General features: G+C 44.7%; 1 pseudogene; it reads right to left on the bottom strand.

Moving 5' to 3' along the window:
* Positions 1-1,580: 1,580 nt before the first annotated feature.
* On the bottom strand, positions 1,581-1,720 carry LOC125105694 (uncharacterized; annotated as a pseudogene).
* Positions 1,721-26,923: the final 25,203 nt, after the last annotated feature.

The following is a 26,923-nucleotide window of genomic DNA, read 5'->3' as shown; positions in this document are numbered from 1 at the left end:
TTTCCTTCTGCTCCCCTCTAGGAGCTCACCCAAGTGGGTAACAGACTCAAATGACTGCAGTCCACAGTTGGCTTGGAAAGGCCAACTACAGAGGGATGGCCAGTGCTTTGGGGGCATAGGACATGACTTCCTCCAAGGAGATCATGTTGAACTAGAATTCTGAAGGCAGGAAAAGTCCCCTGAGCTAAGGGAAAGGTGAGGAAAGGGATGAAGGTAAACAAAGACGAGGATGTAGGAAGGTATGAGGATTACGACCAGAAAGGTTATAGAGATCCAGAGTCTCGAATCACCAGGAAGAATTTTGTAACCAGAGATGAGGTTGGGCAGGTGAACCCAAATTAGGCTTTGCAGAGCTCTGAACCATGCCAAGAGCTTCCAGGTGGTATGGTGTCTGGTAAACGCGCTTAACCCAGGACATTCAGTAACCAGGGCAGCTCCTTGGAATGATGCATAGAGCAAGTTGGAAGGATAGATTGTGACAGAGTGGGGGACCCAGATGCCTTCTGAAGCCTAGTGGGCAGTTATGTTCTTCAGTCCCTTGTTCACTGATTCCCCTGGGAAATGGTTGTTGAGTTTCTGACATCAGGCAGCAGTTGCACGTCTTTGAATGGGGCACTTGAACTTCACTGGGCCTCAGCTCCTTCATCTGTGAAAGGAGGTGTCAGCATTCAGGGATTGAGGTTCTGCTATCTGGAGCCTGGTCTCGGGCTCAGGTTGCTTCTGCTGCTTTCTGGAGTCTTCCATAGGCTTTCACTCTGTCCAACCAACAATACTGAACTTGACTTAACTTATCAGATTTTTCCAGGCTCCATCAGACTCTCACTTCCCTGAGGCAAGAGCAGATATTTCTGTAGCATCTGGGCACACATTCTTGGTCCTTGCTCAGAAATGGAACGTCACATGAATGTCAACATTGTCTGAAAGGGCATCTTCTCCAGGCAGATGAGAAATCACAGATGCAAAGGGGAGGATTTTCATCTGTTGAGCCTTTGCATTATGCACATATAATGTGGCTGGGGCCTTCCATGGCCTTCACTTAACCCCCAGCAACCTTAGGAGGAAAATATGTGTATTGTCACATTCCCCAGGACCAACCCAAGGACCAAAGAGACAAAACAAAGCCTTTGCTTGAAGTCATAAAACAGGGACACAGCAGAGCTGGGGCTGGACCCATATCCATATCCCATGTTCTTTCTGCTACGCTGCATTTTGGAATCACATCGACCTGCTGTCCTGTCCAGCACTTGTCATCCTCTGGGATTTGAGGGTGACCCCTGAATATCCCAGGATCCTGGGCGTGATGGCTCTCCCCACCTCAAACATGTCATCGGGCTGTAGCAACATGATCTGAGAAGGAAGTGCCACTTAAATGTCTCATACAGCACCTACTCCAGCAGGAAAGAAAAATGATTAAACATGCCCTGTGTGCCCTTTCCAACCCTGGAGGAGAACAACAATTAAAACTTCTCATTTCAGGAGCTGCCCTGGAGACAGTCGAAAGGAAATTGAAAGTGGACAGAGGCGGGAGAGAAGGGCTTCCATGGGGTATCTGAGGAACCTGGGGATGTTCAGAGAGGTGATCATTTTACAGCCAGCTTAGCTGGCAGTCTGTGGATGGAAACGCTCAAGAGCAAGCCCAGAAAATTTCCAGAGCATTGAGTGAAAAATAACGTTACTCAATATGCTACACTCGATCTTAGCCAAAAGGCTGAGAAGCAATAATGTTACTCAATATGAATATAAGTCGTACACACTTTTGCTTAAAACAATGCTTTCTAATGTAAATAGTAGAATGTCCATTAAAGAAAATTTTGTAAGAAAGCAAAGCAGGAAGAGGAAAAATACTCTTGGTCCTACCCCTTTGCCCAAAAAACGAGTCCTCCTGGGCACAGAGTCATGAGTAGTATCTGACCCAATCTGTTCCACTCCTCTTTTCACATTTTTGAAGCTACAATCCAGAGGGAAAAGGAGGTTTTATTTAACATCTACAATATGCCAGGCAAATGCTCATTGTTTGGTTTTGTTGATTCAATTCATTCTCACAATGATACTGTGAGGTCAGTCTCATTATCCCTGTTTTAGGGAGGAGGAGACTACAGCTCAGAGAAGTTCAGAAATTTACCCAAGTCACACAGGTTTCACTTGGAGACTGGATTCTCACTTGGCTCTAATAGACTCTGAAGTCCCAGTTATGTCCAGGGGACTTAGAGGGGACAGCATGGAATAAGACTAAGACTTGGCCCTTACTCTCCAACCATGTACAGTCTAAGAGATTTGACCAGGTATGCATGGCATCAACCAGAAGCCCAGACAAATGCAAATGGTGAGAAGAGGTTTAATTTAAGCATGGTCCTTTCAGCTAAAGGGGGGTGGGAGGGGACCAGATTAATGAAATGGGTGACATTTAATCTGGTTCTTGAAAAGGAGGGGTGAGACTTTAAAAGCCATATTGGGGGAGATGGAGGGCAGAGTGAACAGCCTGATAAAAGAAAAAGAGTTAGGACACGTTCAAGAGCCAAGAATAGGAGATAAATTTGTTTGGCTAGAATTTAGGGACATATGAATAGAAGACACAGAAAATGCAGCTGGAAATGAAGGTAGAAACAGACATTCAAGGTCCTTGGCTAAGGGTTGGAACTTCTGTTATTGAGCAGGGGAATGACCTGCTCTGAGTAGCAGTTTAAGAAAATCATTCTAGCAGTATCTTTAAGGCTAAATTAAAGTCCAGAGGATAGCTGTAGGCAGGCTGCAATCACTGTCCCAGGGAAAATGTTCTTGATAATGATGTTGGGGATGGGGAGGAGAGGAAGAGATTATTGGAATATGAGATATGTCAGAGAGAGAGATTTCTGGCCCACGTTACTAAGCAGATGGCGGGGCCATCAATCACAAGAGGGAACTAAGGAAGAGAAAAGAGAAGATTCTTTGGCGGAAACCACAATGAGATCAGTTTCTGTCCAGCTGAGTCTGAAGTAGCTGTAAGGCATCCAGGTGGAATGCCCCACAGGCAGGTGGTTGTGTGTGTCAAGAACAGGAGATGTCACTCCAACATGTTTTGGACCCAGTAGAGGTGATGGTCCACCCCAGGCTCGTCCTCCCTGCAGGAGACCCAGCAACACCTCAGCCTCCAATCTGGAATCTCTTCATATCCCTGACTTTCCAACAGCCCCTGCAAAGTCACTCCCCTTCTTTGGGATCTTCCTCCTGAAGTCACAACTTCTAGTATTCCCCACTCTTGTCTAATCCTTCCATTTCTCATGCCCTCAGTTCCAGCGAAGCTTCAGGGATACTCCTTGTCCCCCAGCCTCTCCGTCTTCTCCCAGTGTTGGACTCCCTTGTGCCCATTTTCTGTCCCTACCAAGCCTTTATTCCATGATGGACTGTCTATGCCATTCTTTCACCAACATCCCTGAGTTTGTGGTACCTCTATGTCTGCAGTGCACGCAGCTGGCAAAACTCCACCGAAGCAGAACCTCACCTCCCTCTCTGCTCCTGGGTTAGATTGCTGAGCCACCAAGCCACCAGGCGGCCGCACTGACTATGTCTGCTAAAAAGTCATGCTCCTTCCTTAATCAGACCATCGTGTCACTGTCAAACCTTTGACCTTTCTCAGCATTCTTTCCCATTCCATATTCTCTCTCCTTCATCCATGAACTGCCCCTCCATGTTCATGCACCTATAACCTCTTCTTCTCTGAGGGATGTGGGCTTATGTCTCTTTCAGTTTCAGCTCTCATGTGACTTCTTCCCTGATTATTTTCTTCCCATCGTGTCAAAGGAATTGTCTTTAATGCCATTCATTGACTCCCCTTCACTTCTCAGTGCATTGAAACTGGGCTCTGGGGCACTTGGGTAGCTCAGTGGGTTAAGCCTCTGTCTTCAGCTCATGTCATGATCTCAGGGTCCTGGGATCGAGCCCCACATCAGGCTCTCTGCTCAGCAGGGAGCCTGCTTCCCCCACTCTCTCTCTGTGCCTGCCTCTCTGCCTACTTGTGATCTCTGTATGTCAAATAAACAAATAAAATCTTTAAAAAGGAAAAAAAAAACTGCCCTTTATCTCTACCACCCTTCTGGAACCACTCCCAAGAATTAATGGTGATGTATTTCTTCTATGCCTCATCTCACTGTGCCTGTCTCCTAGATTTGACTCTGCTTGTCATAGGGTTTTTCTTGAATCGCCTATTTGCATGGTTTCCATAGCATTTCAGCTTCTGATTTATCTCATATCACTTTTATTCTCTCCTAGAATTTCCCACAGGCTCCTTCTCCTCTTTCCATCACTTAGATGTCATTTCTGAACATTCTATTCTCAGTCCGTGGCTCTTTTAATTTTACACACACCTTTGACTAGGGGCTCTTGTTCAGTGCCATTTTTCAAATTACCAGCTAAATACCCACAACTCCCAAGGTTGTATCATCAGCCAGAAACTTCTTCCAGTGAGCCATACTCACAGTTATCTGCAGACCAGATCTTTCCACCTTGACACATCACTGGCTTCTCAAACTCAACATGTCCAAAAGTGTTCTCTCTCTCTCTTAGTTGGTGGCATGACCATCTACCTGGTTAATCCTGAAAGCCATCCTTGATACTTTCTCCCATTGCCCATCACAACCAATAGGTCTCCAGGTTCTCATTATTTTACCTCCTGAATATTTCTGAAATCATTTCCTTTTTCAATATCACCCAGTGTTTTAATATATCCTTAACATCTCTCCCTGAATTCCTATAACCCTTTCCTCACTAATCTCCTTACAAAGAGCTTTGTTTCATTCAAATCCATCCTCCCCAGTTAAAGGTAAATCCTATGGAATCATTCTCCTTTGTAAAACTTTTCCAAGACCCTTGATTCTTTATGCAAAGAATTCTTTATGCAAAACTTCTCAGTCCCTGATGTGCTACTTTTTCTTGGGAATCATAAAACACTACCCGAACATATCTGGCTTCAGGATTTTTTCCTAAGGAGCATAGTTTTCTAGGAAACATGTTTCAGAACTCATTAGTCTACACAATAAAGTCAGAGCTCCGGAGCTGGGCACCAAAGATCCTGTGATGTCACCGAACTGACCACTCTTGTCTTGTTCCTACTACTCCCTGACTCACCTCCTGCACTGTGGAAATAGACACATAGACATATACACATCCCTACCCTTGTCATCCTGTCTCTCACCTCCATACTGTTGTTCAAGCCATGCCCTCTGGATTATTCTTCCAGTCCACTTGGAATTCAATCCCAATCCAACTGACTTATTTCTCACAACTGAACATAGTTTCCACCTCTTCTGAGAAGCCTAGATCATGGAATACACACAACATATGGGAGTCAGATCTGAAGAACAGACACTTAAACAGCTAAAGGAGCATTGGGACCAACTTATTCCCTGTCCATCACAGAGGGACCGAGAGAGCTTCCACTGAGTCACCAAGACTACCCTAGGCCTCACCCAGGTTGGCTTGTCCTGAGAAGACAGGAGTGGGAGGGAAGGTGCCCTCTCTATAGTCTACACATGCCAAGAGAAAGAACCCAGAGGGTCCAAGACACCCACATTCAGCCCTTTACCCATCTCACCAATCCAATAAACCTTCCTACTTCTAGAAGCAGCGAATTTGTAAGACAGACTAAAGAGTAGAAAACTCCACTTTTAAGAGAATAAAAGATCCTAGTTTACAGACCAAGTTTGAAAACCTGTTCAAGAGAGAAAATGAGTTCTTCTCTGCCTGAAATGTTGCTCGGTCTTCATAACATCAGGGAAACAGATCATTTAAGTGCATCAAAAGAGTTACATAGGAGCTGTGGCCTGCTGATCTAACTCCTGCAGTTCAGAACGCCTTCTGAAATTCCCTTTGTGGTTCTAGGAAGAGGGATGCAATAGAGCCTAGAAACAGAAAGTAAATAAGGATCCAATGGTTTCTTTTTCTGGGTGTTCAGAGGACCAGGCTTCCAAAGTCTTTGATGAGCTTTATCACGACTGGACTACAAAAGTCACCATCCCTCCCCACTTCTCATTTCCTCTGAGATCCTTCTGGTTATTCCAGTGAGGAAAGAGCTCGAGCCAACCTCTTCAGCTTCGGTTTCTTCTTCTCAAAATGTCTTCTGGCTACCCACCATTCCCCTCGACTGTCCACTCCCTGAGGGTCACTCCTTCCTTCCAACCCTCAGCTTCCTTTCCCTGTTGCCTCTGCCCTTCCCTGATTTCCCATCAATCCAATTAGCCTCTGTCTCCCTAACCTTCGATGTCCCACAGTGCGACAAAGACAAAATGCTAAATGCAAAGTATTGTGAAGTTGTCTTCCCATCAAACGCACCAGCAACCTGTCTCCCAGCAAAATGCCATGGTCTCTCCTTTAGCCCAGACCCGCTTTGTTCCAGGAGGTCGAGACACCTCCTTAAGTTTAAGTCATCAAACTAGTTTGGCCTCAATGTCCCCATCTGTCAAATAAGGATAAAGATATATAGGGCACACAGTTTGTGATAATCAAATGAAAGGATCTCACACACCAAAATGCCATAAGTTTATTAACTCAGTGGAGACAGACAGGGGGTTTCAGACCTTTCTAGAGAATGTTTCCTCATCATTAGGTTGGTGCGGGGGTTAAACATGAATGAAAGTAAGGTGATGCCTGCAGCTCAGTTCCAGGCTAGTGAGAGCCACCTTTTAGCCCCCATTCTAATCCCCCATTCTAGCCCCCACATAATCCACATGTGCCAGCATCCCACTCCTCCCCATCCTCCGGGGCCACCTGACAGATGTGGGTGACCCCCCAGTCTTCCTTTGAGCCGGACCTCCACCCTTTGTGCCCTGTGTTTACTCAGTCATGATGCCAGCTTACCGAGCCCTCCTTGTCTGTCTCATCAAACACTGCTAAGCTAATAAATACTAATTACTCTGAAAAAAAGCAAAAAAGCATTCTCTAAAGAACAGCTTACTCAAAAGCATCTGAGATAATGGGAATGGCGGGTGAGCCACATAGCGGAGACTTGTCTTCTTTCCAGAATTAGTGAACTCGTTCCAGATCTTAATTACATTTCTCAAAAACAACAACAAACCTATTCTGTGTGGAATTCACCCCCCGTTTTATGGACGGCGGAGCCAGCTGTGTTGAGGGGCAGAAAAACAAAACACGTGAGTGACAGTCAGGGCTCATGGGAAGTCAGCATGACTGAAACAGGACATGGTGCTGACGGCTCCATAAGCCTGAGAGGTAGTGACTATTAATATACCTGTTTTGCACAAGGGGAAACTGAGGCTCACACAGGTTACACCCTTTGCGGAAGGCTCGGACCTGGTGGAGTTGAAAAGGGAAGGTGACCATCTGATCCCCGAGCCCATGCTCCTATCCCCGGGGTTTCCTGCCTAAGGAAGGGAAGGGGAATGTGAGATACACATGTCTTGTGAAACCCAGTGTGCCCCAGAGCTCACCATGGCAAATTCCCTCCTAACTTTGCCTCTCAAGCAGCAGCTATCAAAAGAGAAGAAACAGCCCTCAATTCTAAACTCAGATGGACCATCACTCAAGTCTTTGTTGGCAAAGCCATTCAACCTCCCTTGGTCTCAGTTTCCTCATCTGTAAAATGGGGCTAGTGATCCCCACTCACCTTCCTTCCATGGTCGTAGTGGAACTCAAACCAGCAAGGAGACACCAGATGCAAAGACTCATGGCACGGAAATCCCTGGAAAAGCTGTGTAATTTAAGGTAGGGGAAATCACACTAAGTGAGGTTCCCTTCTCTGTGAGTTATGGCAGTGGGTGCAGAGAGCTGGGTGAGGCCCCTCCTGCACTTACCAGGACCAAGGCTTCTATGCCCCCTGGTGCTGGAGAGTTTTCTCTATAAGCAGCCAGAACTGAACAAGGTCACTGGGAGAAAGCCCACCCCTCCTTTCCCCCCCAGCCACTGTGGATGTCCCCGCATGACATGTTGCCTGAAACGATCTTGCTCCAATGGCCACTGCAAGGCAAGGCAGACTGGACCATGTGCCTCTTGCCTTGGCGCAACCCCTGTTGTATGTGGGGGTGGGGGTGGAGACTGGTGACAGCTCAGATGACATTTGCAGCCACGTTTTCCTTAAACATGACCGAGGTGGGTGCGGACGCCTTGTCAGAAGCAATAATGCCCCGCAGTTGGAGCGCTGCCCCTCACAGAGAGTGGCACAGAAAACTAGAGGATATGGCCCTCCTGTCTACACTATTCGTCAGGAACTCTCTAGATCGGTTCTGAACCTGAGGGATTTTGTCCCCCAGAGGTACTGGGCAATGTCTGGAGACATTTTAAGTTGTCAGAGTTGGAAAGGGGACTGTACGGGAAGAAGTCTGGGACAGCTGCACACTGATGTCCAAGATGGCCCCCACAACAAAGAATGATCCGCAAGATGTCAGGAGTGCTGAGGAACCCTGGTCTAATATTCCAGAGCTTCCCTTTACATTTGACAGCTGCTGCTCCTCTCACCAGCCTGTGCCCGTCTGTCTTTCTTTAATGCATATGGCTTGGGGGAGGGCGGCGCTGACCAGCCACGGTTACCATGAACCCAAAGAGGAGAGTCATTGACAAAGAAAATGCTGTCTGTTTTGCATAGAATGATGATGTTTTAGGTAGGGTCTATGAGACTCATGCTAAAATAGCGTGCTGGCTACTCTAACACATCCCGTGCTCTCCGTCAGCTGTCTACCTGCCCGGCCATCCCAAGACTGACAACACTCTGGCTTAATTGAACGGTCAGGACAGGTGGACTTCCAAAGAATAAAGATTCTTCACATCCAAAGGATTTTTTTTTTCTTTTTCAAATTAGAACTCTTCGTACATACAAGTAAGCATTGTGTGTGCAAATCACGGTGTTAGTTCAAAATTATATTAACTTCAAATAATATCCAGTTCAGGTCCCCTTTTATGCATTTATCAGACTTCCAACAGAAAGGTACAGGCACCTTTTATGCCCAAGACCTTCTGTTCCCTCATGAGCCAATGAGAAGCAGCCTCACGCTCTGATAGGAACACATATCTGCGGAGAAGCAGGTGCTGGGGAGCGGGACCAACCAGCTCCAAACCTACTTCTTTTCCTCTCGTCTACACAACTAGACTCCATTTCCCAACTTCCTTTGCAGCTGGGTGGCTTGGAATTCTTCATTCTGGGCTGTGAACCTTAAGCGGCAAAAGTTTGTCATACCCCAGCCCACAAGACCCTCCCATGGCTGGCCTCTCTCCTTTCCCCTGTGTCAGAGCCAGGCACTAGGGGATCCAGCGGAGGACTCCGAGATCCTAGGGATAGCATAACCACACTGTGGAAGGGATGCAGGTCTCTGAATGGCCTGGGGAAAGATCACCCCTGAGTGAGAAAGACCACATTGCAGTGAGACATCAATCTGTATTGAGTTAAGCTACTGAAATTTGGGGCATTACTCACTACCGCAGCTAGTTTACCTGTTCTAACAAATATTAGATGTGCAGATCACCGCCAGGTGTCTGGAAGACTAGTCAGACCTCCGACTGCAAAGAGGGGTCAGAGCCAGACATGTGTGCTGCCTTCCCCTCCCGAGAAGCAGTTCTCCCTCGGATCCCCATTATGCCTTATGAAGACCCTTATCACAACACCTGGACTAATGCTGTCCTAAGATATTTATCTCTTTGTGTCTCTACCGGGGTTGCCATAGGCTTTCTAGATAGCAGGGGCTTACGGGTAGCGATCTGACTGGGGGTAAGTTTAGGAGACTTGTCCTAAAGCTAAAATTGGCAGCAAATGTACTGTTTCCCTCCCGGTCTAAAATAAAAAGTTTTGAAAGATGCTTTTAGACACAGCATACAAGAGTGAGAAATATCCATTGTCCATTTCAAAGAAAGGGCCAGGGGCTCCTCGACCAGACCACTCTAGTGACTTAAAGACACTGGAATAAAGGCAGCTTTGCCCCAGGCTCTGCCATTGACTATTTGTGACATTAAACAATTAATCATGTTCAGCTTGCTTCTTCCTCTAGGAAATGGGGATAATAGGAGCCCCTACCTCCGAGGATTAAATAGGGTGATGCCTGAAGATCCTTACCCCAGGGTCTGGTCCCTGATCTTAGACATCTTCGTTATTATCTGCAAATCTCCAGCACCCAGCCTGGTGCCTAAAGGCATAGAGTTTGTTGAAAGCATGAATAACTGAATTTATAAAAAGAATTATCCGAGTCAGAGGAACACAGGAGAAAGCTACTGCTCATTCATTGTTGACTCAGTGATCATAATTAATTTCAGAGATACATTTTGCTGGCACTCTTTTTCAGCAAGGATTCTCCCCTAGATTTAATTAGGAAGACAAAGTCAACATCCTACCAGCATATTTGTCCTTTTTTATTCTCCTCTTAAAAAAAACAAACAAAAGTCCCTCTGATGCTATTTTGTTTAGCACAGCAGGCTCCATTACCCTGGGTCCTCAGGGTCCGTGCTGTGCCCTGCAAGTCCTATTGAAGAATGAAAGGGCAGGTTGGGCTTACCTGGTGTGGGGGGGGGGGCGGGGTTGGCAAATCTAAGAGCCACTAAAAGGAAGACAATGGTTGGGCTCAGGAGCTATTAACAAAAGAAAGTCCTTAGGAACCATCTCCAGTTACAGCAGGAGAAACTGAGACTTTGGGACGGGTAAAATTGCCCAAGGTCATTAGGAGGGAAGTACCTGTGACTCTCAATCACTCACGCTGACCCACTGCTCTAAGAGGCCAAGGGAGAAGCTCCAGGGTTCTTCCTGAGGACTTCCCCCACCCTCTGTCCCAGAATCTAATGAAAGCCCAGCAGTAACCCAGGCTGGCTCCTCCGGAGGCCAGAGTGGGTGTCCAGGGACCCCGACCCCAATCCAACACCCAGAAGTCACACTAACAAACGACCATACCAAGGAGATGAATAAAGCTCAGGACAGATGTTTCCAGGGAAAATCACCTCCACCTCACTGGAAGACTAGTCAAAGGTGTCACCACCAACGGCAAAAGGGGGCTGCGGGGGGCAGAAATCAGAGCAAATTTCCTGCAGAATAACTCTGGGGATGGGCTTGGGCAGGGGGATCAGCACAGCAGAAACCTTGCCCCATGAGCTACAGCTGGGCAACCTGCCCAGTTCGCCCACACGCCCCACACCCAGCCCAGGTCCGTTCCTCCAGTGAGACAGGGAGCAAGATGCTGGAGTCGGATGGCCGGCCGCTTCCCGGTGAGACTGGGCGCAAGTCACTTAGCATCTGCATGACTCAGTTTCCTTCTCTACTAAATGAGGGCAGGAACAGCACCTGCCTCATCAGGCTGCTGAAAGGATGACTCGGAGCCCGAGTACTCTGTGTGTGTGTGTATCTATACCTATATATACACTATATACCATACTGTATACTGTTGTACTGTATACAATTCACACACACACTAGTATATGAGTATGTATACTATATACAGCATACTTATAATACTACAGACACATGAGCATGTATGAATATCGCATGAGAACACTACACACACACACATATGTATATATGCCTATGTTTATGTATTTATGGATTTATTTATCATTACTATTCCTCGGCCATCTCTGCTGGGCCTGGCACTGATCTCAGTGCTCAGGGGAGCCCACAGATGAACAGCCCTTGGTCTCCTCTGATCTTAAGAAGTGCCCATTTAGTTAAAATACGAAGATGAGCCTCCAAGGCCCCTCTGTCCAGATGGAGCCAGCTGGGGCCCCGGAGAGCTGAGGGTGATGGCTAATGAAGGTCAAGAGCCAGGGCCAGGAGCCCGGGCCGTGGGACAGGGAGAAGGACAGGTGGTGGCAAGTATAGGAGGCCAGAGGCAGTGAGTGGATACTCTGGGCCACGGGGAGGGAGGCTGACAGACTGGTGCCAGAGCCTCTCTGGGGGGCAAGTTTTAAAGGAAGAAGGGCTCGGAGCAGGGGAGCAGCCCTCTCTGATCGGTTCCTTGCCTCATCGAACACTGTACAGAGTGTCTGTCGGATCTCCCAAGTCTCAGAAGCAGGCAAGGCTGAGTGGCACCTCCTACTTCAGTCACAGTCAGAGCAGGCCTTCCTTGATGGCCCCCCCAGGTGCCCGGCGTCCTCCTCAGCCCCTTACTAGTGTTATGCCCCAACTGGCCCTGTATCTCGTCCTGTCTGCAACTGAGCAACGAGAGGGCAGATCAGCTGCCCAAGTTCACTCAGCTGACCCAGGAGTCAGGCTCACTTGGGGCACTGGCACTTAGAGCCAGGGGGCAGGAGGATGAGTCCCCAGGGGCTGCACAGTGAGGAAGTGGAAGAGATGGAACTGGAACTCGCAGGGCCTCAGAGGCAGGTCCCGAGGCCCAGTCCCTGCAGACTCTCATGCCTGTCTGTTTCCTGGCTCCCCGGGACTGGCCCACCTGCCCTAGGGACAAGGAGGATCCTGGCTCCTCTATACAGAAGAAAAACACTCCCTTTTGAAGCAAACCAAAGGGCACCCAAATGTCTTCTGTCCTCTGAAGGTTGGCTGCTGCCATGAGCTTGGTGGCCCCCCAGCCCTCAACTGACTTTCTGGGGGAAAGACCCAAAAGGTGTGGTCTGAAGGAGAGCAAGGATTTCCCTCCATGTCTGGAACCAGCAGGCATTGCTACAGGTGGCATTCGCTTTCAGCCTTGAGGAATCCATACTTTGCTGGAGCCCAGACGAACTCTTCGTGGAGGGAAGACATGACCACGGATACAATGGAGTCTGCTTAGTGGTGCCTGATGCCCTTGGGGACAGCCCGGAAATGCTGCTGGGGACAGCCCAGAAATGCTGCTGGGCCCAGGCCCTGCTGGCCATTCCTGTCCTGGAGCAGGCCACCCACTCACGGGGGCAGAGGTGGCCTGAGTCCCGCAGGGGCCCCACTGCGGATCCCCCTTACGACTGGGGAAAGACACTTCACCTCTGGTGGCTTCTGTTTCCTCTTCAGTAAAATGAAGCTAATAGTGGGGAGTTCTGCCCTGTACTTCCGGTACTGATCCGACCACGGATATGAACGTCTTTGCAAAAATACAAAGGGGTATCGTCCCCACCGGGCAATGGCCGATTGGCCCCCTGCCACCCGTCGGACTCGGCATCTGCTTCCTTTGATGAGTCCATGGGGGTGACTAGGCTCGCGTCCTAGCTCCGCCACTTACTAGCTTACGACGTTGGACAAGGCACCATCTTCTTATCTGTGTGGTGGGGCTCCCGAGAGGACCTCCCTGCAAGATTGCGGTGAGAATTACGTGAGCAAATTCGTGGGAAACACTTGGTTTAGAGCAGGCTCTGACTCAAAGGCAAGCCATGCTGCTCCCGACCCACCTTGGAACACACAGCAGCTTGCCGTGTAATTTGGCTGCTGGTCATCTCATGAGATTGTGGCCCCCGAGGACCGGGCCAAACCTTTCCCATTTTAATAGATTCACCTTGACCTGGGAATGGGTTCCTCCTGCCCGGCTCTCTGTGGCCTCACCCCTCCTCTAGCCGCTGCTGAGATGGCCACTCTGCTGAGCCTCCACTGGCCTCATGAGGGGCTTTGTCTAAGCTCCGGGCCACGATACCCCTGTCCTGTCCCGGGGCTTCTCTCATGAGCGTCCCCCTCCCGAACGGTCCTCCTTGCACCAATGGGAATGCAGGGCAGCTATGGGCAACTATGGGCAGCTCTTTACCAGTGGGATAGGAGCTGATACCTCCCATTTTCTTCACCTGGAGGGACAGTCCTGGAAAGCGTTTCATAAAGTGACTCAGAAGGTCCATGGGATTGAGCAAGCAGTCACTCGTGGTGGTGGCCAACGCCATAAGGCCTCCTGCCTTTGGCTTCTGTCCTCCCCCTTTCTCCTCCCCAGGCCCCCATTCCTACTCTCCCGTACTACATTCTCAAGGAAACTACCCCACTACCAGCCTTTCTCGCAGGTCGTCTTTCCAGGGGGGCCCAGGTTAAGACAACCTGTGCCCAGAAGTGGCAACTCCATGCCCTCCGGTTCCGGGAAAGAGCAGGAGAGACACACTCTGCAATCCTCCCTCCCCGTCTTCACTCTCCCCGGGCCATACTCACACACACACACACACACACACACACACACACACACCCAGAGGGTTTTCCTTCTGTTGATTCCCTAAGGCCTACCTTACTTCGCGTTGACTCTGCTTTATTTTCTGTTGGTTTAACTTGACTTCCCGTTGATTCGACTTCCGGTCGCTTCCACCTTACTTCCTGTCAACTCTACTTCCTTAATGCCTTTTCAGACAACAGTCCTCTGTCCTCACCCAGCTGCCTGTGCCATACAGCCATCATCGTTGGCCCGCCACACAGCAGCCATCTCAGTGGTCCCCCCGAGGGGTCTCCAGCACTCAGCAAGGCCAGAGCCAAGAACGATGTCTAGCCCACTCTGCAGCTCGAGCCTTCCCTCACCCTGACTGTGGGCATGATAGCGAGAGTCTGGAGGCAGGGGGACAATTCAGGAGGCTGTCCCAAGAGGCCCAGGCAGGAGGTGGTAAAATCCCCAGAAGCCACAGACTTGGCAATGGATATTTGAGTTCGCCCCCAATCTGTCGTTCCCCCAGAGTCCTGTGCTCATAAGACATTGTACCTCGGGGATTCCAGGGGGAGGGAGCACGCTCAGAGAGGCTAACCAACCCAGCACATTTGCCACCGGGAGACTTGAGAACCCACTGTGAGCTGGCTTCTTGTCCTCAAATAAAAGAGCTGCTCCATCTCCAGGCAGGGCACGGAGCAGCCAAAGGGAATTAAATTCATAAACTGCATAACGAGAGCAGACCCAGTCCAGCCCTGTCTGTGAATCATCCCGGCACCGGTTCCTCAGCCTATGTGCTGATGACAGCAGTTCCAACCTGGGGGACAGGAAGGCTGGAGTCTGCTATTCATATATTATCATTGTCACCCTCAGATGCTTGGGGAGCATCCAGGGGGTGAGGCCTGAAACCCAAAATCTAATACACTATTTAGGGGCTAAGAAATGCCAACTAGGGCTCACCTTTTTTTTTTTTTAACTAACCTTTTTTTTTTAATGCCAACCATCATATTTAACTCCCACAATCCTCTAAGGGGCATTATTTTTTCCCTTTTACAAATGAAGAAACTGAGACTCAGAGAAGCAAAGTAATTTTACTAGGATCTTATAGTTGTGTCTGCCTTTCTCCATACCGGCTACTCCATGCTAAAATTCCCTTTTAGTCTTTTCCTTCAAGAATTATGCGAGGCTGGGAGGCACCCTGGTGGCTCAGCATGTTAAGCATGTGCCTCTGGCTCAGGTTGTGATCCCAGGATCCTGGGATGGGCTCCCTGCTCAGTGGGGAGTCTTCCTCTCCCTCTCCTTGACCCCTCTCCCCCACTCATTCTCTCTCTCTCTCTCTCAAATAAGAAATAAAATCTTAAAAAAAAAAAAAAAGAATGATGCAAGACTGGTCAGAAAGACTTCTCTGGGTCAAAAGAATAGGCTAATAACTCTTGACCTGCTTTTCAAAGGTTATTTTCTGTCTGAAGCCAAAGAACCTATTCTTTTTCATCCAAAACCTGTCTGCTGTTTGAGGCTGCTCCAGCACCCCTTCCTCCAGGAAGCTCCCAGGGACTACTCCTACCTACAAGTTCCTACAGCAGCTAAGCCTGTGGCAATCCTTTGGCTCTTGTCAGCATTTCATTAACTTCTCTTTCCTTTCCTTATGACTGAACACTTGATGGGTCACTTGATTGTACCCTAGAACATTCTCACTCAAATATACATAGAGCAAAATGCAAGTATCAAGAATTTGGAGCATGTTGATCGGAAACAAACTGAATTCCGCTGTGCAAATAGCATTCACCTCGAAAAGGAGAATGTGACCAGACCCCTAGGATCTCCCCGAGTGCTCCCTTCCAACCACTATCCCTCCCCACTGAGGGTAACCATTCTCCTGGTTTCTAACACTGTAGATTAGCTTTGCCTTTTTTTGTACCTTTCACAAATGCAATTATAAATGGAGTCATGAATATGTACTCTTTCCAGTCTGACTTCTTTTTTTTTTTTTAAGATTTTATTTATTTATTTGACAGAGAGACTGAGAGAGCACAAGCAGGCAGAGCTGCAGAGCGAAAGGGAGAAGCAGGCTCCCACTGAGCAGGGAGCCCAATGTGGGGCTCAATCTCAGGACCCCGGGATCATGACCCGAGCCGAAGGCAGTCGCTTAACCAACTGAGCCCCCCAGGCAGCCCTCGAGTCTGACTTCTTTTGCCCACATGGTGTCTGTGAGTTCATCCATGGCTGAATTTTCCCCCCCAGCCTTACGTTTGTGAGATTCATCCATTCTGTTGTGTGTTACTGAAGTTTTTTCATTGTCATTGTCATTGCTAAGTTGTGTTCCATTGTGTAAATACACCACAGTGAAATGAAAACCATTCAGCCGTGGGTGGGTGTTTGAATAGTTTATACCCTGAGCCTGTTTGGGACAGGGCTGCAGTGAGCATTCTAGTACCCATCTTCTGGTGGACATCTGTACACACATCTGTTGGGTCTGTACCTCAGAATGGAATTGTTGGGTGATGGGGTTCCGTGTTTTCAGTGTTGGTAGAATTACCAAATAGCTTTCCCACGTGAATGAATGTACTATTGTCCCAACAAGGTAGGAAGAGCCAGTTGTTCACAATCTTACTAGCACGTATTTTTTTCTGTCTTTTTTTCCTTTTATCCATTCTGATAAGCATATAGTGATGTCTCATATTGGTTTTGATTTGCGATCCCTTAAGGACTCATGAAGACGAGCTTGTTTTCGTATACCTATTGGCCATTTCGATTACTATTCTTCAGTGAAGTCCCCGTTCAAATGTTTTACCCATTCATCTATTGGGTTGTTTCTTTTCCATATTGATTTGTAGAATTTCTTTGTATAGGCTGTGTTAAAGTCCTTTTTCAGATGCTTGTACTGAAAGTTATCTATTCCTGCTTTTTGAGTTGCCCTTTCCTTCTTATAATAGTGCATCATGATAGACTTCTTTAATTTTAATATAGTCCAGATTTATTCCTGTTTCCTTTATGACTAGTGATATTATGTTCTACCTAAGAAACCTGCCTAGTTCAGGATCTTAAAGATGTTGTTACATTTTCCTTTAAAAACTTTAATTGTTTTTACTTTTCTCATCTTTAAAAAAGTTATTTATTTATTTATTTAGGTGATTTCTGCACCCAACTTGAGGTTCAAACCCATGGCCCTGAGATCAAGAGCTGCATATTCTACTGACTAAACCAGCCAGGTGTCCCTACCTTTCTCATTTAAATCTGCAATCCATCTGGAAATATTTTTGTATATCATGTGAAATTCATGTTGGCTCATGTGTGTCTCTGTTTCACACAGCACCCCTGGCTGAGAAGAGCATTCCTACCCCCATTGCTTGCAGTATCCTTCTTGTGGATCGGTTTCTGGACTCTCTACGCTATCCCATCATTGAATTTTTCTATACTTGAGTCTACCACATTGTCTTAATGATCATAGCTTTCTACTGGGTAGTCCTCTTGCTTTGTCCTTCTTCAAGATGGCCTTAGCTGCCCTTGGTCTTTCTGGTGCCACGTGAATTTTAAAATCAGCTTGTCGCCCCGACAAAACTCGTTGGGATCTTGATTGGATTTGCTTTGAATGACATCTTCAAGATACTGGGTGTTCTGACCCGTGATATACACTATCATTTCATTTATTTAGGTTTCCTTCTATTTCTTTCTGTAATATTTTGCAGATTTCAATCCTAAGTGCTCAGAATACAAGGAAACAAGATAAAGTCCCTGTCCTTATGGAGCTTACATTCAAGTGGGGAGTTAAAGAAAAGAATAAGTCTGAAATCTTCAGTATGAGTAATAGAATAAGCTGGCAAGACGGCTGAGTGTTGGGCAGACATGATGAATGTATTAAATCAGAAAGACGCTATGACTTTCTCTAGCAGCACTAGAAGAGATAAAACCAACAGCGGAGGGTTGTAAATTAGAACGAGGGAAAAACAGTAACTCTTTGACTTGATATTCCTGGAATACATTCTAGTCTCCAAAGGTTATTGCCACAACTGATTTGCTTGGTTTTAACAAAATACAGCAAGGCTCAGATGATCCAGTGGTCAGCTTTTTGGCACAAGCAGCAACCAGGAAATGAAAAAGATCTTAGTGAGGCCACTAAGCTTTAAGACAAATGGCTATTTGTCATTTGTCATCCTTATCCAAATAACACTATGCAAAATTAGACAAAAGATTAGAAAAATTCAGATACATAGAAACCATTAGAAAGTAGTGACTCACAGGAAGAAAAGAGAAAGCGAATAAATGCTTGGAAAGTAAACAGAATTAAAAAGGCACAGGGTTGGGGGGGCAGAGTACAGTCTTTAACTATTAAGGGAGACTAGCCTGGGTACAAGATTCCTTGTGAACATTTCCAAATCATAATAAAGTCAATAACTTAATCTAAGAGAGTCAGTAAGATAAGATTTGTTTATGTTTACTTCCTTTACAAACTCAAGGACACGTCATACTCTGGAGGGAGATACTTCCCACCTACCTCACCCACCAAAATGATATTTCTAAGTGGTCATAAAGGAGAGGGAAAAACATTAGCTACCGAAAAAAATAGAACACATAATTGGTAATTTTTAGAGCTTTGGACACTCTCTCTTAAAAGAAAGTCATGTATTTCCATATAAACACAACTTTGCTGACAATTCCAGGACCCTAACGCCTAACTTCGAATTTCAGGTTGCATCTCCAGCTCATTTCTCAGCAAAGCAAATAAATAGTGTGGCTATTTTTTTTGTTCCACTTTGCCAAAGCTAATGAACCTTCCAGGAAGTCCTCTCTGCAGTTACACCCTTTAATAATAATGTGCTTAAAATCCATGTTTATGACTCTAGTGTAACCTTGGCTGGTCTCAGCTCCATTTCATTGCATCTGTTCAGTGCACCACCTGGTGGCCTCACCTATGGGAAACATCTGGCTTGGTCTCGGTTTCCATTCTTGCAGGTCTACATTTCCAGATCCCAGCATGCCTCCTGCCCAAGTGCACTTGAGTGTCGAACCCCTGCTCCCACCCCACAACGTGACATTGATGCTAGTCAGTGTTCTTAGAGAGAGAGAACCAATAGGAGATGACAGATAGATAGATAGATAGATAGATGATAGATAGAGACATAGAGACATTGAGACATAAATAGAAAGAGATAGAGATTTATTCTGAGGAATTGGCTCACACAATTATGGCGCTAAGAAATCCCATAAGCTGCAGTTTTCAAGCTGAAGACTGTTGGGGTCTGTTATCAAAGGAACGAGACTGAGACAAAGTGAAAGTTATGCTAAGCTTTATTCTATGCCAAGCCTTAGAAGTCAAACTGACCCACCAGGGCCGCCTCTGAAGAGAGCGACCCCGTCCCAATCTCACAGGCTGGTTTTATAGGGCATAACCACAGACCCAAGGTACGTGGCTTCTATTGTTAAGGCATTGACTCCTGGAATCGATACCCAGAACCGATACCAGGAACTACTGGGGCATTTATTCCCGGAATGAAGTCCGAGGATGTAAACAACAATATGGCTACTTGGGCAATATGGAGTTGCTCTGGCTAAGCAGGCCCTAGTAGTTAAACAGGTTTTAACATTAAATCAGCCCTAACAGAGACCCAGGAAAGATAGTGACATAGTTTAAAGGCTTAAGAGCCAGAGAGCCAATGGTGTAGATTCTAGTCCAAGTCTGAAGACCTGAGAGCAGGAGACCAGTGTCTCAGCCCAAGCGGTCAGGCAGAGAGCAGATTCAACCTTCATCTACCTTTTTGTTCTATTCAGGTTCTCAACAGATTAAATGACGCCCACCCACATGGGGGAGGACCAGCTGCTTTATGCATCTCACCAATTCAAATGCTGATCTCTTCAAGAAACAGCCTCAAGACACACTCAGAAATAATACTTAAATAGCTCTCTGGGCATCCCTTGTCCCAGTCAAGCTGACACATAAAATTAACCAACACACCAACCCAGCCCCACACTTACTCCTTCCGGCATTCATCCCAGATCCTGAGTGGAGTCAAACAAGCTCCAGTGGCCCCTGACGTTCCTTCCAGGTGATTGTCTGGGCTACTTTCTCTGAATTAATAAGAGAAAGAGCTGATCTGATGGATCACTCTCTTCTGACTGGGAAAGAAGTTTTCCTAATTTGACCAAATGGTGTTTTGATTCACTGAAGGACAGTTTTAGTTTGTTTTTTTCTTTATTTGCCGTGAATGGAATGTTTGATTGAGTGGAAGCACAGTGAATGGAAAAATAGAATAAAAACAAAAAATAAGAAGGTAGATGGGAATAAAACCCATGCGATCCATGAGGCAGTCAAGCTGTGGTTAGTACCCAAGTTCCCCTCTACTTATCCTGATTGCACCTTCTTTATTAAATGTAAAACTAACGTTTTTTATGGAGAGTGCCTGTGATATGCCCCCTGCCCAGAGCTCCCTTGAGCAGCCTCAATTTCCAGAAAGTTTCCCAGAACTGGAGAGTCAGAAAAAAGCATTCTGTGCAGTTTTTGGATAACATAATGTCTACAGGTGACAGCTCATGTTTCTGCTCTTAGAAAAGACTCTCAGGCCCTACTCAGAGCCCATCTGCTTGCATATCACACATACAGATTCCCAGGAAATCTATGACTCTTTGTTGACAAAGATTAAGAGCAAACATTTGCAAAGTGCAATGAAGGAAGCTGGCATATTTGGGAGCAGGGGTAACAGTGCATTCTGTGTGTGTGTGTGTGTGTGTGTGTGTGTGCACGCCTGTGCGTATTGAGTCTTTGAAATCCAGTGCGTACTTTATATCACAGCACTTCTCAGTATAGATGAGCCACAATTCTAAGTGTTCAGTAACCACATGTGAATAGTGGCTCCGTATTGGACAGCACATCTGTGGAAATTTACCATACGGAGTCCTCATATAAGTGTTCTTTGAGGAATCACTTCATCAAGAAGTGAAACCAGGCAGGAGAAAAACATGTAAGATGTAACAGTAAATAAACATTTATGAAGTGTACTGCTACCAAGAAATGTCCAGAAGTAAATTGGAAGCCCAAGGTCACTAGGCTTCAGCACAGGTCCCCAGGTGTAGACTGCTTGGCTGGTCTGTTACCTCTTTGGGTTTCTGCTTTCACCTGCTTTGGCCTCTGATTTATTACTTTCTTGTCAGTTCAGTGATGTATTTAAAAAAGATCTTAGAGACATGTTTTACCTAGAGTTTTCAGCTGAAATATTGTTCAGACCATCTACTTCATCTTATTGATCCAAAAACTTCATCTTATCTATCCAGGTAGCTATTTATATCCTGTTTTTAACATTCTATTGGTTGCCCTAAACTTACATTTAAAGGCATTTTTTTCCATAACATAACATTTAAAGTTAATCAGTTTATTGATTCTCCCCTTAAAGAAAAGAAACTTATTGGGGTGGGGGTGGCTGCCTGGCTGGCTCAGTCCATGGATTGTGCACCTCTTGATCTCAGGGTTGTAAGCTCAAACCCCATGTTGGGGGTACAGATAACTTAATTCTTTTAAAAGATTTAAAAAAAAATAAGAAAAAAGAAAAGAAAAGAACATTGGGATTTACTTACATTGCTTTATTCTTTTGACCCCATTTCTATTCCATGTTGATGTCTAGAATTTTATTTCCATATTTTTTTTAAGATTTTATTTATTTGACAGACAGAGATAACAAGTAGGCAGAGAAGCAGGCAGAGAGAGAGAGGAGGAAGCAGGCTCCCTGCTGAGCAGAGAGCCCGATGCGGGGCTCGATTCCAGGACCTTGGGATTACTACCCAAACTGAAGGCAGAGGCTTTAACCTACTGAGCCACCCGGGCGCCCCTTATTTCCATATTTTAAGAAAAAAAACTGTTGAACTACTTTTAGGCAATATTGTTGTCATTGCTGTTGGTGATCTTCCATTGTGGCTTTTATCTCATATATTTCTTCTAGAGTTTTTCCCTTCCTAGTAAAGAGCTGCCTCTATGTGCCAGATAGGGTCTGGGGAGGGAGGGCAGCTCACATTTCATCTTCACATCTGAATGATAGTTTAGCTGGGTTATATAATTCTAGTTAATTATAGAGACACTTCTATTGTAGTCAATGAGAAATCTGTGTGCATTGAATTCTCTGATCTTTTTTCTTGATGACAGAATTTTTAGAAACTTTTATCCTTGAGATTTTATTATGGTGTATTTAGCTATCTTTCCCCTTATTTATTCTATTCTGATAACACCAATCTTCTTTAGCTCTGGGAATTTCTCAGTTATTCATTCAAATATTTCCTCCCTTTTATTCTCTTTTCTCTGCTGCTGAAATTGTTCTGAGGTAGGTCGTGGTAAGTGTACACTTATCCCCCACGTCTCTTAACTTCACACTCTGGCACATCTCTGGCACATTTAGGAAGAGTCCCAGGTAACCTCCAGGCTTCCAGGCTATTCAACATATCCACTGAGTCTTTTGTTTCAAAATTGCATTATTTTTGTTTCCAAGATAGTAAGAACAAATGTTAATTGAGTACTTAACTGTATGTCAGGTGTAATTCTAAACACTTTACAAATATTGGCTATTTAGTACCTGTGAAAACCCTATGGAATAGAGGGAATATTATTATCCCCATCTTACAAACTCACAGCACAGAAAAGGCGAGTGACTTGCCCGAGGTTACAGACCTGAAAAACGGCTGATAGATCTAGGCAATCTGATTTCAGAGGCTGTACTTGTATCCCCACAGTACTGCATCCCCAGGAGATGATTTTTTAAAAATAACCACTTATGCTTGTATCACTGCCATAAAACATTATCTTACTTTCTGTGGGAATATCAGTTATGCTTGTTTTAAATACCTGTTCTGATGACTTTGATAGCTCTATTTCCTCAGGTGTAAGTTCTTCAGTTTGTTGCCTCTTTTTTCTGCTGTGTGTGTTCTTCCACCCTCCTGTGATTCCTTTCTGTGAGTTCATCTAGGAAGTGGTGCTCCCCTATAAGAGTTTCAGCTGTCCTGGCTTTGGAATCTATCTGGGGATGGACAGAACTTTTATGGGGCATATTTCTTCTCCTTTCCAGGGATAAGAATTTTGGCTGGGTGTCCGGTGGGTAAGAGTCCTCTGCTTATTTATGGACTCCCTGTCTCTCCCTCAGCTGCTATCCCTCCAGGGTGTTGCCCCAGCTCCTATCTTGATTACCATTCTCCCAGAGGTTAGATATCTTTTTCCCCTTAACCAAGGGCATGGATATGGGAGGGTTGTAGGGAGCTCTTCATTCAGATCAGCTAAAACAAAAGTTCTTGCTGTAAAATTTTGGCTAATCCTTTCATGAATGGCCACCAACCCATTTCCACTCTCCCCTCCCACTAGCCATAACCATCTCTGGGTATAGGAATTCCCATTTTGTTACGCCCACCTCTTTTAGATGGTACTGCCTTGCAAGCATGCTGCATTGCTCTTTCTCCTTCAGTTTGGAAAATGAAAGAAAACAAAACAAAACAAAAAGCAAAGAATATAAAGAGAATGAAAGATAATATTTGAAGAAATGATGGCTGAGGACTTTTGAGCTCTAAAACAAAACAAAATAAAACCCAACAAACCAACGGAGTTCTCATGTGCCAGAACTGAAGCATGTGGCCACCCCAAACCAAACACTGCTTTAGAGAAATCAGGCTTTATCCATCAGCTGGATCATCCTTATTCTCAGCTGCATAAGGAGGTTAGAGGTAGAGGCTTGCAAAAGTAAGGGTTCTGCAGCAAGGAAGAAGAGGGAGCTGAGTGCTGGGTAGGCAACCTACAGAATGTGCTTCAACACAGGTGTAGATCATTTCAATAGAAAAGACACCCAACACCATTCAACATACATGGTAAAGAGCTTAAGAATGAAGAATGGTAGGACATTTTCTAACCGATAAAGCTTATCTACCAAAACTTCCATCTAACCTGCTGCTTACTGGTTAAGCTTTAGAAGAGTTTTATTAAAGACTGGAACAAGAAAGGAATGCTTGCCATCACCCAACCCTGTTATTTAACATGTTTTAACAAACACTAAAAGTTAATGAGACAGAAAGAATTAGAGGCAGAGAAATAGGGAGGGGGGGATAGACAGATATAGGGAAGCATAAAGATTGGAAAGGAAGGGTGAAAAAAAACCTATCATTTGCAGATAAACCAACCATTAAAACTAATATGAGAGTTTAGCAAGGATGCTACAAAGTCAACACCAAAATTTTACACCAGAAAGTAGCATTAAAACATACCATTCACAAAAGCAACACGGGTATAAAATATCTAGAAGATAAACAAAATATGTAGCACTTTATGAGGGATATTATAAAATGTTATTAAAGAACAACAGAGGTTTTCCTCAACCACACAAATTCAATAAAACGCCAATAAAAATCCCAAAAGTAGTGAGAAAAAATTCAGAGATGCAAAAGTACAATTTTGAAAAAGAACAAAGAGGGAGGACCTATTCCACCAAGTGTTTCAGGTTCAAATTCATAATTCTTTTAAGTGTGTTTTACCATAGTAACAGACTAATGGAACAGAAGAGAGCCCAGAATCAGACCCATGTCTACATGGGACTTGGTATTCAATGTTGTTAGTGTCAGAAATCCTGTGTCAAAGGAAAAATTATTCAGTAATGTTTGGGAAATTGGCTAAATATTTGGAAAAATTAACATACAACTAGATTATGCCGTAGTATATAAAATATGCATATTAGAATATAGTATAATGATATTTGTATACTTCATATATAACAATAAGTTCCACATGATATTGACAGAATCTTTTTTAAAATATCCTAAAATTGATAGCAAACTAAATCCAACCATACATTTAAAACAATCATTTACCATGATCAAATGGGATTTATTCTTGGGATGCAAGTGGTTCAATATTGGCAAATCAATTAACATGATACATCACATCAACAAGATAAAGGTAAGAACTATATGGTCATTTCAATAGATGCAGAAAAAGCATTTGACAACGTGCAACAAAGTATAACAATCATGATAAAAACCCTCAACAAAGTATGTTTAGAAGGAATATACCTCACCATAATAAAGGCCTTGAATGAAAAACCCATAGCTAACATTCAATGGTGAAAAAAGAGCTTTTCCCCTAAGGTCAGGAATAAGACAATGATGTCCACTGTCACCACTTTTATTCAACACAGTACTGGAAGTCCTAGCCACAGCAATCAGACAACAAAAAGAAATAAAAGGCATCCAAATTAATAAGGATGATGTAAAACTTTATTTGCAGATGGCATGAGACTATATTGAGAAAACCCTAAAGATTAGACCCAAAAAACCCTACTAGAACTGATAAATTAATTCAGTAAGATCACAGGATACAAAATCAATATATAGAAATCCATTGCATTTTTATATACCAATAATGAAGTAGCAAAAAGAGAAATTAAGAAAACAGACCCATTTACTATTGCACTAAAAATAATAAAATATCTAGAAAAAAATTTACCCAAGGAGGTAAAAGATCCCTACTCTGAAAACTATAAAAGATTGATGAAAGAAATTGAAGAAGACACAAACAGAAACATACTCTACACTCATGTACTGGAAGAACAAATATTTTTTATTTAATATTTAACACATTTAATATTTAACAAATATCATTCGGGGCACCTGGGTGGCTCAGGTCATGATCCCAGGGTCCTGGGATCAAGACCCGCATCGGGCTCTCTGCTCAGCAGGAAGCCTGCTTCCCCCCCTCTCTCTGTCTGCCTCTCTGACCACTTGTGATCTCTGTCTGTCAAATAAATAAATAAAATCTTAAAAAAGAATACCCATACTACCCAAAGCAATCTATATATTTAATGCAATCCCTATCAAAATGCCAACAGTACTTTTCAAAGAACGAGAACAAACAATCCTAAGATTTGTATGGAACCACAAAAGACCCCAAATAGCCAAAGCAATCCTGAAAAAGAAGAAAACTGGAAGTACCACAATCCCAGATTTCAAGATATACTACAAACCTATATTAATCAAAACAGTACGGTATAAGCACAAAAATAGACACATAGATCAACAGAAAAGATTAGGAAAACCAGAAATAAATTCACAATTATATGATCAATTAATCTTCTATAAAGGAGGCAAGACTATCCTATGGGGGAAAAGTCTCTTCAACAAAAGATGTCAGGAAAACTGAACAGCTATGTGCAAACAAAACAAAACAAACAAACAAAAAAATGGGATCACTTTCTCACACTATCTACAAAAATAAACTAGGGTGTAAGACCTGAAACCATAAAAATCCTAAAAGAGGGTATAGGCAGTAATCTCTCTGATATTGGCCATTGCAACGTTTTCTAGGTATGCCTCCTGAGGCAAGGGAAACAAAAATGAAAATGAACTATTGGGACTACATCAAAATTAAAAGTTAGCACAGCATAGGAAACAGTCAACAAAACCAAAAGACAACCTACTAATGGGAGAAGACATTTGCAAGTGACATATCCGATAAAAGATTGGTATCCAAAATACATAAAGGACTGATACAACTCAACACACATTAAAAAAAAGAAAAATCAAATAATCCAATTAAAATATGGGCAGAAGACATGGACAGATGTTCCTCCAGAGAAGACATCCCAATGGCCAACAGACACATGAAAAGATGTTCATCATCATTCATCACCAAGGAAATCCAAATCAAAACCACAATGAGATAGCACCTCATACCTGTCAGAATGGCTTAAGTCAAAAACACAAGAAGTAACAAGTCTTGGCAAGCATGTGGAGAAAGAAAAAACCCTTGTGTACTATTGATGGGAAAGCAACCGGTGCATCCACTGTAGAAAACAGTAAGGTGTTTCCTCAAAAAAACTAAAGAATTACTATAGGCTCTGGACCCTACTAATGGTTGTGACTCACCCCCAAGGCTCTTCCTTGGGACCCAACCAAGAAGATGGCCTCCTCACTCCTGAAAAACATATTCCACTGTG

The sequence above is a fragment of the Lutra lutra genome, chromosome 7 (assembly GCF_902655055.1).
Source record: "Lutra lutra chromosome 7, mLutLut1.2, whole genome shotgun sequence".
Taxonomy (NCBI): domain Eukaryota; kingdom Metazoa; phylum Chordata; class Mammalia; order Carnivora; family Mustelidae; genus Lutra; species Lutra lutra.
Note: the sequence above shows the minus strand (reverse complement) of the source record. Positions and strands in the feature narration are given on the sequence as shown.